We start from the raw sequence: 13,681 nt of genomic DNA, 5'->3' as shown, positions 1-13,681 counted from the left end.
TGTTTTTCAATTCTCTTCTAAGATGATTGACCTCTTCAATAAGAGCATTAATTTCATGCACCTCATCGTGATATGTAAACTGCTCTTCTTCGAAGGACCTGCCAAGAAAAAAAATATATATCAGAATTATCACGATTTAATTTATAATCAATTGCTTCATCGTTCAAAGAGGAACCAACTTACCAACTTTGTGTTGAGCTGTTTTGTTCGCGGAAGAAAGATCGCTCATGTCTCAGTTGTAAAAATGAAAATCCCGTCTGGCAGAAACTTTGTCTGGCGAATCACTTATAAAGCAACGATGAGGAGATTGTTTAAGCATTGGGTGCGGCCACAGGAAATGACGGTTCGGGCGAGGCAGCTTGGAAAATAACTGGGCGATTATTTTCTCAAATTGTATGAATCATTTTCAAAACATACTTAAAATACCCTGAAATGGTTTTGATTAAACATGTTTTCAGTTCGTGTTCTGAGATAAAATATAAACACGAGACCTTGTCTCACAGAATAGTTCCTGTTTTTCTTTTCACAGCACGACCGTGTCAAAAAAAAACACTTCCTCATTTTCACGGCATGAACTGAAAACATCTGAAACAAAACTTTTTTTATGGCGTGGTTTATACACAAAAATGATTTGCAACTCGGGCGGTGGCCAGATGAGATCATTAAGAGAAGTTTATCATTTCGTAATGGCATAAAAGGGGTATCTTAAAAAATATAAAGATTCAAATGTTTTGTTTGTCAATATTTTAGATGGGGATTATTGTGCGAAGAAAATTGAACTATTGAAGGAATTTGAGGATGAGCAAATCTTTATAGGTTCAATGAGTGAGCTGTTCAACCCCCAGGTGTTCAATTCAATGAGGTTCAACCTCCAGGTTAAAAGGGGAGACAAATAAATATACCTTGGGATAAAAAGGGGGTTTATTTTTAGGGAAAAAAATAGGAATCGCTGAAAATCCCCCATTCATTTACATGGGGAAAAGTGAGCCAGAACCAGTATATCCACCCTACTATCGTCCAATCGCTGTGTCCCCCCGTACACGTAATTTTTCTGAAGCTCGTCTGCGTGCCGTTGTGACTCGTCCACTCCACTTTGCACCTCCTCGATATATTCTTCATAACGCTTCACCTTTTCCAAGACATCCCCCAATTGTGCCTGAAGCCTGCCAATGCTCGCATAGTCATCCTCCACGCCTGCCATAGCACATGCCGTGACCACGTGGCTTGAACCGGTGACTGGGAGCTCACGCCTCGTGCTGTGCCGTTAGTTGTGCTATTAATATCAGCCCGCTCCGTGCTGCGCTGAGGTGCGATCGCGCTGCCATTGTGCGACTCCGTGCTCAAGCCGCTCCCACTGACCACAGTTAGTGGTGGGGTTATAATTATAAAAAGAACCGACCGGGGCCATGGATCCTACATTTCTACAAATATACATTTCTACCCCCGACACCCGCTCGCCTTGAGACTCCATCTTATTTCTCGTAAGGGGTTAATTTAAATCGCTCGTAATTTGGAGGAAATCGGGGGTCGCTCCTCTCACCCCTGGACCAATTCCCGTGAATTTAGCTGGAGACAGGAGAGCCTGTTTTCTCGCTCTCTGACACCAGTGTTGCCAGGAGGGGGATGGGTTTGTGTCCCACGACCTGACACCAGTGTTGCGAGGAGGGGGATAGGTTTGTGTCCCACGACCTGACACCAGTGTTGCGAACGGCCACGTGACTCGAATCTTGGCACGTTGCCCACTGGACGGACAATTCTGTCGTGACCCTCTCGGACTAACGCCGGGAGCTAGTCACGGGTGGGCCTTTCGGCTTCACCACGATCGTGCCAATCGGCCACCCGCGTGGGATAGGGTTGTTCGCCAAACTCGACCTACCTAAGTACCCACGCGGATGGTAGACCGGGCGATCGCACCTCGCCGCAGGTCGACTCCGGACACGGGCCGCTTAAGCGATCCGTTCCGTGCTATCGGGATAACCGAGCGGTGTTATCATTGGCCTCGATGGTTCCGATTAATTATCGGGCGTATTAAGCCCACGACAAACCCGTTACGTGAAGCAAGATGGAGGTTCAATTAAAGAAAAGACGAAGCGAAACGGGAAAACAGTTCAACATAATGCACATTTATTCCACGGCACACGGAGAGCACACATATAGCAAATGCAACAAAAGAAACAATGACGGAGAGATACTACCGACTACGCGAGCACACGGCAACACTTAAACAGTTTTACTTCACAGACGGCGCCGACACACATTTACTCAAAAGCAAAGGAAAAGAAAGCCACCCTCATAGGCAAGGGGGCAGACGGGCCCGTAGGCCAATGTGTGCACGGGATCTGGAGGAGCGGCCAGGCCCGCAAGACTGGTGGGGGGGGGGAGGGTGGTCGTACACGCGTCTTCGTGATGAGCCGCAAATGTGGCAGCGCGGCAGTTGTCCCGACTTCGTGCTCCTTCGCGGGTTTCGTTTGCACCGCTTGGAGTGAGGTGGGAACGGGGCCCCCTTTTCGCACTATCTCAGCGCGGGTGAAAGGGGGAATTGTTGATGCTCTGGGGAAGGAGTATAGCTGGCTTGCTTGGGTCCCGTGACGAGCGATTCCACCGTGACCTCGTCGCCGACCGCCGTCTTCCTTGCCTCGGACCCGAGCTCCTCGGACTCTTCCCCCAATTCTCCTCAGCCGACTGCAGAAAACCACCTGGATGCCCTCGCCTCCCGACTCCACTCCGCGCTCCAACCCGACTTGACTGCCTCGCAACAACAACTCTTGCACAACAACTCTTCTTTCTCTCTGCCCCAAAACTCTCTTCGCTTTTCTGCCACTCTTTCTGCTTTTCTGCTCGGCGTTTTATAGGCCGGCAGGAGAACCCATATGCAAATTTCAGGATCAGGATGAGCTCGGGGGTGGAGCCACGCTCACCCATTGGACGGAGGAAAAGGGGCGTGAATCTCCCCTCATCCTAGAATTTGCATATCTCGATTCCACACAGACGCGCCTGGAGGCGGGGCCAAGCCTCCCCGCGCTTGCTGATTGGACGGATCAGAAGTGGGCGTGTAGCATTCCTGATCCGAATTCTCCTCGGAAAGGCTGCATTTTGCACTCGCTGCTCGGCGCGTATCTTGTACGAGCCCAGGACAGCCCGACGCTCGGTGCTCACAGGTGGTGCGGGAATGGCCGCAGAAGGAGAGAGGTGAAGGTAGTGGAGTGTTTATGGTGGTGGTTTATGGCCATGGTGCCGCTTGGAATGGCAGTGATTCGATGTTTGCGGGAGCGAGTTGTGAAGGTAAAGATCGTGGCTGTTGGCGTTGTTGTTGTTGTGAAGCGGCGTTGTGGTTGGTGGTTGTTGTGTGATGGCGGTTGAGACGTGGTTGGTTCAAAAATAAAGATAGAACAGAAAAACGGCTATCTCAAAACGTCGCAGCCCGGATGAATCACATTTATTCCCTCTAAACAACGGGTTTGGGGCTAACTATACATGTACTTACAGAGATATCTCACCTATGGGACCTGAATTGTGGTTTGCGAATTTCCACAACCGTAACAATATATATGTATCTATGTTTGTATATTTATGTATGTTTGTATATATGTATATTTCCCAGCTCAGAGCCGTATGTAGATGTTGAATGAACTGGCATCATCATCTTCATGACTGTGCGAAGCAAATTTTCTGACCATTGTCAACATGTTAAAATAAACTCAAGTGACAAGTCCCCAGAAACAAAGCCCCGAGTCCGAGTCTCGTGTCAATTTTGTGTAGTCCCAGTCACAAACTTTTGCGACTCGAGCCTGAGGACCGACTCGAGTCTTCAACTCTGCCCCGTCCCTCGCCCACTCAGCTTACCCCCACCCTCCCCCCTCTCAGATTATCCCCATTCCACACTCTCTCAGTTCAGAGCCGTACAAAGAGTTGCAACAATGGCATCTTCGTTTTTTTCAAGATCACGTGATGCATGAATGCTATTTTGTGTCCACATCAAAGCAGAGACTCGAACACATCATCAGAGAGTTTAAAACGAACACAACAGCTTGATAATTTCGCTGACAAAAATCACAGGTTGTTTTACCTGGGGATATAACAATTGTTCAGAAAAAAATGTCGTTGCACAAGTTTACAACTATACCTTTTAAGAATAATAATCTGGGAAGCTAAAATATGTCGACTGAACTGGCATCATCTTCACGACTGTGCGAAGTAAATTCAGAAGTCTGTTGTACACATTCAGTTTATTGCTATTGTGTATTTATTTCCAGTTTATTACTCTATTAATTGATTGGTTAAAAGCCGAGTATTAATCGCTACATTTGAAAAAATTTGTGTGTTAAGTCTGCCTGGCCTAGCCTCGAGGCTCGGCCGATTCACAGTGTGCGTGATCACTGATCACCGTAGACAGGGCTGGATTTAGACATGTGGTGGCCCCTGGGCAGCCTTCAGTAGTGGAGGCCCACCCTACATTCGAATACTAAAAAGGTGACAAGACATATTTACAGTCATCCATAAAGTATATTTTTCAAGAACAACGAATCTGAATAAAAATGTACATCTATAAACATCATGATGACAACACGAGTTGTTTACGTCAAAATTGATGATGCAACGAAGACAAATTTGAATGTTCCCGATGTAAATCTTCTTAATCTCAGTCTCACATAAGATATCTGTTCACATAAGAGAAAAGTGAGCACGCGTGACACGCATGCGTGTCCACTATTTCTCACCATGATGTGGGCTGAATATACCTCAACAGTTTTGTAGAGCAAAATGCAAACGGCTTAAGCCGAGTTCACCAAACGTCAGCTAACTATTAAAGTAGCCTTAAAAATGCAAGGACCAGAAATGTAACCTGAAAAATTCCAAGATAATAATAGTAAAGAGACGTGCAAAGTCCCATACTCCCATAAAAGTCAAATGACTTCTATATAAAATAGAGAATTAGATAAGATGAATATCTTATATCTGTTCCACTAACTACCAACTACCATTCAGGCCCTCGCAAATAAACTTTTCCTTACAATTCTTCTTTTCATGAAATATGTGGAGGCCCCCTGGTTGTGGAGGCCCCTGGGCAACTGCCCAGCTTGCCAATGCTTAAATCCCGCCCTGACCATGGATGATGCATCGCCAACTCAATATTGTTGTGGGCCGGGGGTCGGTGGTGAGGAACGACCGCGAGATGGAGCAGTAGGGCCGTCTCCCACCGAACACCCGGAATAGAAGGTCGTCACCCCAGATAACTCCAGAGTCGACGGGTCACTTAAAGGACCATGGTTGCCAATATTTCGACGACGTGAGGTCGGGTCCACTTGTCTATTCCAATTTACCAAAGTACTCACGCCATCTAACTACCGGGGAAGCCACACCCTCGGCCGGCTTTGTCTGAACCGAGTCGCTGTTACCGACTCGGATCCGGCGTAACCGAGCGGGAATTACCAAAGCCACGCCGGTCCAAATAACAATTTACGGCACAATCGGCCTCCCTAATTCTCAAGCCCGAACCATACTGGGCCAATAAAAGAAATGACAGGCAACGAACTGGAACATTTAACAGGGGTTTATTTACAATAATCGGGAAGGGAGACACAGAGCAGACTTTATCATGAATATCAGGCAGGCAATGTACAGTGAGCAAAAGCACTTCACAATTCTACTGAAAGACTGGGCCCACAGACACACACACACATCCGAAAAGAAATAGACCCTACTGGGTCTTTATTCGGTCCCTCAGCCCAGGAGGGAAAGGCGAGCTGGGGGACCAGAGTCCTGTCAGTACCTGGCCGCCTCGTGTGGTGAGGCCCGCGACTGCACGTGTGGGAACCGTGGTCCGTGGGAGCTTGGATGGTGAGCAGCCGAGACTCCAGGCTTGGCAACGATGATTGGCGCCCAACGTGGGGCGAAAACAGGAGCAATGGCGACGAGCCCAGACACGAACCCTTCTCACTCGACCGACCGCGCGACCACCAAGACCAAGACCGCTTGAACGACTCCACCGAGACCACTTGAACGACTCCACCGAGACCACTTGAACGACGAGGATGAGGACAGCTCACCACCCTTCTTATCCCTGAGCATTCTGGCTTCCCATTGGCTGGGGCGCGCGTGCGATGCTTGCCCTTCGCTCATTGGGCAGAGGAAACACCCCATGCCCTTTTTTGGAGCGGGGCTCCGATCTAAGGCGATGGAAGCCCTGCCCATGTCTGTTCCCGGCACGCATGCACGTGAGGAAGGCCGATGGTTGCAGGAGCGAAAGAGGATGTTGTTGTTGTTGTTGTTGTTGTTGTTGTTGTTAATTCTAACTAAAAAATAACTCGCAGCACACATACACTTAATCACCCATTAAACATAGGGATGGGACCCTAACTATAAACACATACTTGTCAAAATAACTGAACTCTGGCTGTTGTGTGCAAATGGCTGCCATATTCATAACAAGATTGCCGAGGTTTACATGAAATATCTCGCAGATAGCATAATTATGATAACAAAGACAATGCAAACCAAATTTGGATTTTTTTATTTTTGGCAACAGCACCATTATCCATTGATAAGATTGAAAAATACAATAAAAAATTAAAATGTCACAATACCGTTTGAGCAAGACAATAAAAATGGGTTCAGGTCAGGTCAGGTCAGGTATGGAAGCATGTGACAGAGCAGCGCGTCGTCCTGTCCACTTTCCGCTGGTACTCCAGGGACCTCTGTCAAGCCATCCCCAAGGCAGATGCCTGGCCCATCCACATCTCCTTGAGATGCCGATCAACCTGCTCCAACCACGAGGCACATTGCAGCCCATTCGTCTCCTGCACTCACGAGACTCCCTCGCTGAGAGAATCTGGTGAGCAGGATCAGCGTCAGAAAAACGAGCCACATGTCCATACAGCCGCAGTTGATGCTCACGGACTTTGCCGGTAACAAATCACATTTGAGTCTCTTTCAGCAACCACTCTTTGGACAGAAAGCCCGAATAGCGAGAGCCAAGGAATCTCCGAAGAAACCTGGTACCAAAGGAATTAAGTCTCCATCTCAGATCCCTGGTCAGAGTCCAAGTCTCACATCCACAGAACAAGATGGATGTGAGACTTGGAAGCACCAAGGTCCTGAAGATTTGGACTTTCGCCCTCCCGCACAGGTACCGGCAGCGCCACACCCCATGATCCAGTGAATCCATGACTCCCCAGGCCCGACCCAGACGTTTGTTGACCTCTGGCTCACAGAGAGCAGAGACATGAATATCACTGCCAAGGTTAGTGAATCTCTCCATGACCTCAACATCCTCACCCCAAACAGGTACAGACAGGACAGCAGCATCCAAGATGTCATTGAAAGCCTGTATTTTCGTTTTGACCGAGGAAACCCGTAATCCCAGTTGCTTCGACTCCTCATTCAGCACATTGAAGGCCCCCAAATGGATATCTAGAGTCTCCACAAAGATGACTGCATCTTCTGTAAAATGAAGGTCAGAGACCTTGACATTCCCAAAGGATGCACCACAGCTTGATCTCTCCGATATCCTGCCCAGAATCCAGTCCATACAAATGCTGAAAAGTGTGAGGGCCAGTGCACACCCCATGATGAACTCCATGAACAACTGGAAATAAGTCAGAGATGGCATCACCACATCTCACAGCACTCTCAGTGCCAGAGTATAGTTCAGGCATCAGATTGATCAGTTTTGGTGGCACCCCACGAAGACAAATCCTCCAGAGGGCATCCCAATTTACTGAATCAAACGCTTTACAGAGACCAACATAGGCTGCAGGCAGCCCCTGCTGAAACTTTCATCTGCGTTCGTTGAGGACCCGAAGAACAAGGATACGGTCAATCATTGACATCTTTGGTGTAAAGCCTGACTGCTCTGGATGCTGGTGCTCAAGCAGATGACTGTGAACCTTATCAAGAATTATCCGAGCAAAGACCTTGCCCAGCACTGAGAACAGCATCACCCCTTGGTAGTTGCTGCAGTCTTGGTGATCACCCTTCCCTTTCCAGAGAGAGACAACAAGGCCCCTCTTCCAGTCAGTTGGGATGATGCCTGTGTTCCAGGCACAGCACAGAACTGCATGCAACGACACGCGTGCAGCATTTCCACCAGCCTTGAGTAGTTCAGCATGGATGCCACAGATCTCAGGAGCTTTAACCCCATTTCAACCAGTTCACCACAGCCTGTGTTTCCACAAACAAAGGTGGACGACAGTTGATTGGAGGGTCAACAATCAGGATTATAACACCCCTGACATCCAACTCGACAGCTGGTGGATCAGCCTGGTTCAGCCACTCAAAGTAACCAGGCTTTCACTTTGGACTCCTCTGTCAAGAGCCCACCACCCTCTGCTCTGACTGCTGTACACTGAGGAACAGGCTTGGATGAACGCAATGTGCAAATTCCCCTGTAAGCAGGACGAGAATCACTTGACCACAGGTGATGCTCTACCCCCTCACAGATTCCTTGCGCACACACACACACACACACACACACACACACACACACACGCACACACACACAAACAAACACACAAACACACACACACACACACACTTATATATCTGAACATTTATTGGTTTTGGTCGCTCCAGCTGAGAAGATAAGTTTTTGCCACTCTGTGAGTGAGAAATTTCATAAAACGAATGGAGGAAAGTTACATACTGATAATTGCTTAACATGAGAATTTTTTTCAAACCAATTCATCATGTGAGTACATCTTCAAAATCGAAAGAATTTGCTTTGCAAGTCAAATGTGATGTGGTGACGACACAGTGCCCATCATATTCACGCGTAACGATGAAACAACTCTAATGTACACAATCAAAAAATGGCTCGCCTGATATTTTAAAATTACATACATACAAGCACATTGAATAAAGATTTCTTATCTATCGTAGCACCATTGAGAGGTCTCAGCAGACCCTTTAGGGATTGGATGTGTACAGCCATGTCCACGTATAATCATGCGAGACCATTCCGGTTTAGCAAGTGACTATTGCGATTTGAGCTTGAAGGAGCCTGGGGGTAAAATTGACATATTCTAACCAGGAATCCTGCATTTTCCACATGGAAACATCCAGTAGACTTCACAAATGGTTGATGATGTCGGTGGAGCACAACCGCAGGAGGATGGCAATTGAGCTCGAAGATGTCTCAATATTAAAGCAAGGATTTCTGCGAGGGGATGTTGTAGGGATTGAGGAAAAATTCTGTCGAAACTGTCTGTCTTCGTCATGGAAGTGCACAGAGAGTACATAATCACATGGACGCCAGCAAGAAAAGTAGACCTTTGGAAGCAATCTATTTCAACTTTGGAGTTGAACAACAAATACGAGGGACGTCTTCGAGACCTTGGAGTTGAAAAGATGATCAATAAAACTAGAAAGGAGACCCAGCTGTTGGCACAATTTAAAGATCAGTGCAAATAGTGGGGTGGATAAGCCAAAAATTGTGCACTTTGGGTTAAAAGCCTAGTAGGGGCGGGCCCGTCGGTGCGGGCCCGTGGGTGCGTAAACAACGCCTGGATTGGGGCATTTTTTCACCCCCCCTCACCCCTCCCATCTCTCGCCCCCTCCTCTCTCCCCTCTCTCGTTCCAGTACCCTCTCTCGTGGGTGAGGCGTGCCAGTATGTGCAGCTTCGCTCCTTCGCTCTCATAAACAACGACTGGATTGGGGCATTTTTTTCAATTGGATCGGACCAACTGTATCATAAATGGCCATAACTTGGGAAACACCTGGGAAACATACTCAGGTCCCCAGTGTCAATTGTGACGTCATATCAAACGAAGAAGAATTGTGATGCCCCCTCTCTCTCGTCCCCCTCGCTCCCCCCAAGTCTCGCCCCTCCTCTCTCCCCCTTTCTTCAATTGTGACGCCCCCTCTCTCTCACCCCTCTCTCTCCTCCCTCTCTCCCCCTCTCTCCCCTCACTCTCTCCCCCTCTCACCCTCCTCTTTCCCCCTCTCTCCCCCTCTCTCCCCCTCTTTCCCTCCCTCTGTCACCCCCTCTCTTGCCCCCTCTCTCTCCCCTCTCTCACCTCCTCTCTCCCCCTCTCTCCCCCTCTCTCCCCCTCTCTCACCCCCTCTCTTGCCCCTCTCTCCCCCCTCTTTCCCCTCCTCTATCCCCCCTCCTCTCTCACCCCTCTCTCTGTAAATGTCTTCACAAATGTATTCACAAAAAATAAATAAACATTAATTGTGACATCACAGCACCGTGTTTTGTCATTGGTGGACAGATAAATGGCCGTAACTTGGGAACCGCTTATCCGATTAATATCAAACCTTGAAAAGGCACATCCACGGGTCCCCAGCAATATTCCTGGCAAGTTTCAATCAGATCAGACTGTCAATCGTACAAAAAATAAATAAATAAACATTAATTGTGACGTCATTCGTGACGTCATTGCACCGTGTCTTGTCATTGGTCGACAGATAAATGGCCACAACTTGGGAACCGCTTATCCGATTAATATCAAACCTTGAAAAGGCACATCCACGGGTCCCCAGCAATATTCCTGGCAAGTTTCAATCGGATCAGACTGTCAATCGTGCAAAAAATAAATAAATAAACATTAATTGTGACGTCATTCGTGACGTCATAGCACCGTGTCTTGTCATTGGTTGACAGATAAATGGCCGCAACTTGGGAACCGCTTATCCGATTGACATCAAACCTCGAAAAGGCACATCCGCGGGGCCCCAGCAATATTTCTGGCAAGTTTCAATCAAATCGGACTGGCGGTCGTCAAGAAACGGCGGTCGCAGACAAACAGACACACACACACACACACACACACACACACACACACACACACACACACACACACACACACTGCTGGAATTATAGATAGATGAAACATGGTACATATATGTAGTTGCCTCTTCTTATTTTTATTTACATATTTATATTTCTAAATTTATAGATTTGAGGTCAGTAATGTCATTCCAAACAATAAAATTTACAATCGATGCATTGCATTAGTACATAACACACTGTTTTGGGTTTGCAGCTTCGTGTTTACTCTTTTTTTTTGTCTTTCAGGTAATGAGAAGTAAAGACCAAGTCGAAGTGTAGAGATGCAGAATTACAAGATTGTAGATATTGTGGTGCCAAGCTTCTCCAAGGAGACCAACAATCCAACTGACTGCAAGTTATGTATACTTTGCCAGAAAGAATTTTCAGAGCCATTGCAGTGTCCAGCAAAATCTACATGAAAGTATGTTGGTGCCGGGTACAAATATGTTGCTGAAAATCTTCTGAAATTTAAGGAACTTGATGCCATCCCTGATGGTGTGAATACACAACACTTAAATATATGCACAGACTTAGCAGACACATTACAGAAAAATAGTGCTGCATGGCATAAGTCGTGCAGAAATAAAGTTAGGAATGAAAAGTTTCAGAGAGCACACAAGAGAAAAACTGTGGAATCACCAGAGCAAAGTCCTGTGAAAACAAGAAGATCCTGCTCAGGGAATCAAGGACCAGATCTGTGCATCTTCTGCAACAATCCTGCTGGACGTGACGGCCTTCATAAGGCTGCCTCATTTGACGTTAACTTCAAAGTAAGGAAGGATGCTGCAGAACTTTCTGATCGTCAGCTGATGGCAAAAGTAGCTGCTGGGGATTTGATGGCCATTGATGCTCAATACCCTACACTTTGTTTGGCAAAACTCCACAAACGGACAGAACTTGCAAGGGACAAGAATACGGAAAAGTCTTCAGACAGCTTGTTCCATGGCTTCGCCTTTGCGGAACTGGTCTCATACATCTTTTCCTATAATGTGCACATTCAGTCACCATGATACACCATGCAATGAATGTTGTTAATGCTGCAACTGAATACCTCAATCCAAGCCAGGTTCCAGATTTGGTAATGGACCAACCACTATTCACTATAGCCAAAACTATACAATAGAACTTCCCTGCCACACATGGAGAAGATAAATATGTAATAATGTTTGGTGGATTATGCATTGAAATTGCAGCAACTAAAGTCATCGGTGATTGGCTTGACAGAAGTGGTTGGGCAACTGCTATCTCCAGTGCTGGTATTGCTACAGGTGGGGTCGCTAATTCTCTGTTGATGGTCACACATGTAACCCGAAGCATAATGCAAACGACAGATATACAACCACTGTGTCAGATGAAGAGCAACAATTGGATTTTGCAGCCTGGAGGGAGAAAATGTCAGCTGAACAACCATAGTTCCAATACTGGGCACTTGTTCTTGAACTGCATGCAGCTTTGCATTCTTCAGATTATTGAAGCAATCAGGAAGGGAGATTTTCCTCTGTACTTGGAATCACTTGTTTTGTTCATTCCATGGGTATTCAGCTTGGACCATAACAACTATGCACGGTGGCTCTCTGTTCACATCAGAGATATGTACTCTTTGTCAATTATGCATCCCTCCATTTACCAAGAATTCGTTTCAGGGAGGTTTGTTGCTTACAAGACAACACGCCCCTTCTCTGCTATGGCACTAGATCAAGCACATGAGCAGGTAAACACCCTTGTGAAAGGTGAGCATGGGGTCGTTGACCTGACAGGTAATCCAAGTGCCCTATGCCTTTGGATGGTCACAGGGCTTGAAATATCAAGGATTGCAGCAGAGCTTGAAGACAGCCCCATTAATGATTAATGACAAAACATCATGAGCAAACCATGTCAGTTCAAACTAACTTTACACAGGAAATGAAATCTCTTGTGGATGCATTTGAAGATATGGGAAACCCATTCAAGGAAGACAGTGGTGATCTGATAACAGTGGACACCAAGATCATTATGGACTCCAATATCCACAGGACAGTAGAAAATGTATTCAAACTGGAAAAACAGCAATCTGAGCAACTTGTCAAAGAGAGGTTTGTTGACAGAACTAGTTTTGTATGATGCAGTCATAATTCAAATGTTGTCACCAGGAACCTCTCAGACTTTTGTTGATTACACCAAGACAGTGTCCCTACCACATATCCAACATTACCTTAATCTTGTGCACAGACTTGATATTGTGTGGTATGTTTACAGCCTGAAGAGAGCAACAAGAGAGGACGGGAAAGGGAGTAAGGAGGAGAATTGATCTTTCATCAAAGGTGCCAACTAACTGGCAAAGCTTTCTTCGTGTTGGTGAGAACATAACAGAGCTCTGTCACATGCTGGCAAAATAAATTACAAGCACTGATTTCCAGGGCAAAGAGGTTTACAGCACTTATGATGATCAAGTACTTTCATCACCAGTGAGAGATGACAAAAATCTCATTGAACCTTGCTCGCATGAGGAAGCAGACACGAGAATAGTACTGCATCTTTTGGATGTTGCACATGAAGGACGTAAAAATATCATGGTCAGAACATCAGATACAGATGTGGTGGTACTCATTGTGTCAAACCTGCATAATATTCCAGCAAATGAAATATGGATATTATTTGGTACAGGGAAGCATCACAGATACATTGCATCACATGAAATTGCTGCTGGATTGGGTCCATCAAGAGGTCCAGCAGTCGCAAAGTTTCATTCATTTACTGGGAGTGACACCACGTCCTTCTTTTACAGGGATAGGCAAACGCAGAGCATGGGACACATGGACTGTATTTCCAGATGTCACTGAATCATTCCTGCAACTGGCAGATGCCTCTTCAAGTATCCCTGACAACATATTTGATTTGCTTGAGAAATATGTTGCTCTTATGTATGACAG

This window comes from Eptatretus burgeri, chromosome 12 (assembly GCF_056783735.1).
Source record: "Eptatretus burgeri isolate ZD-2024b chromosome 12, Ebu_testis_v1, whole genome shotgun sequence".
NCBI classification, from domain to species: Eukaryota; Metazoa; Chordata; class Myxini; order Myxiniformes; family Myxinidae; genus Eptatretus; species Eptatretus burgeri.
The sequence above is the reverse complement of the archived record's forward strand: the minus strand, read 5'-3'. Positions refer to the sequence as shown.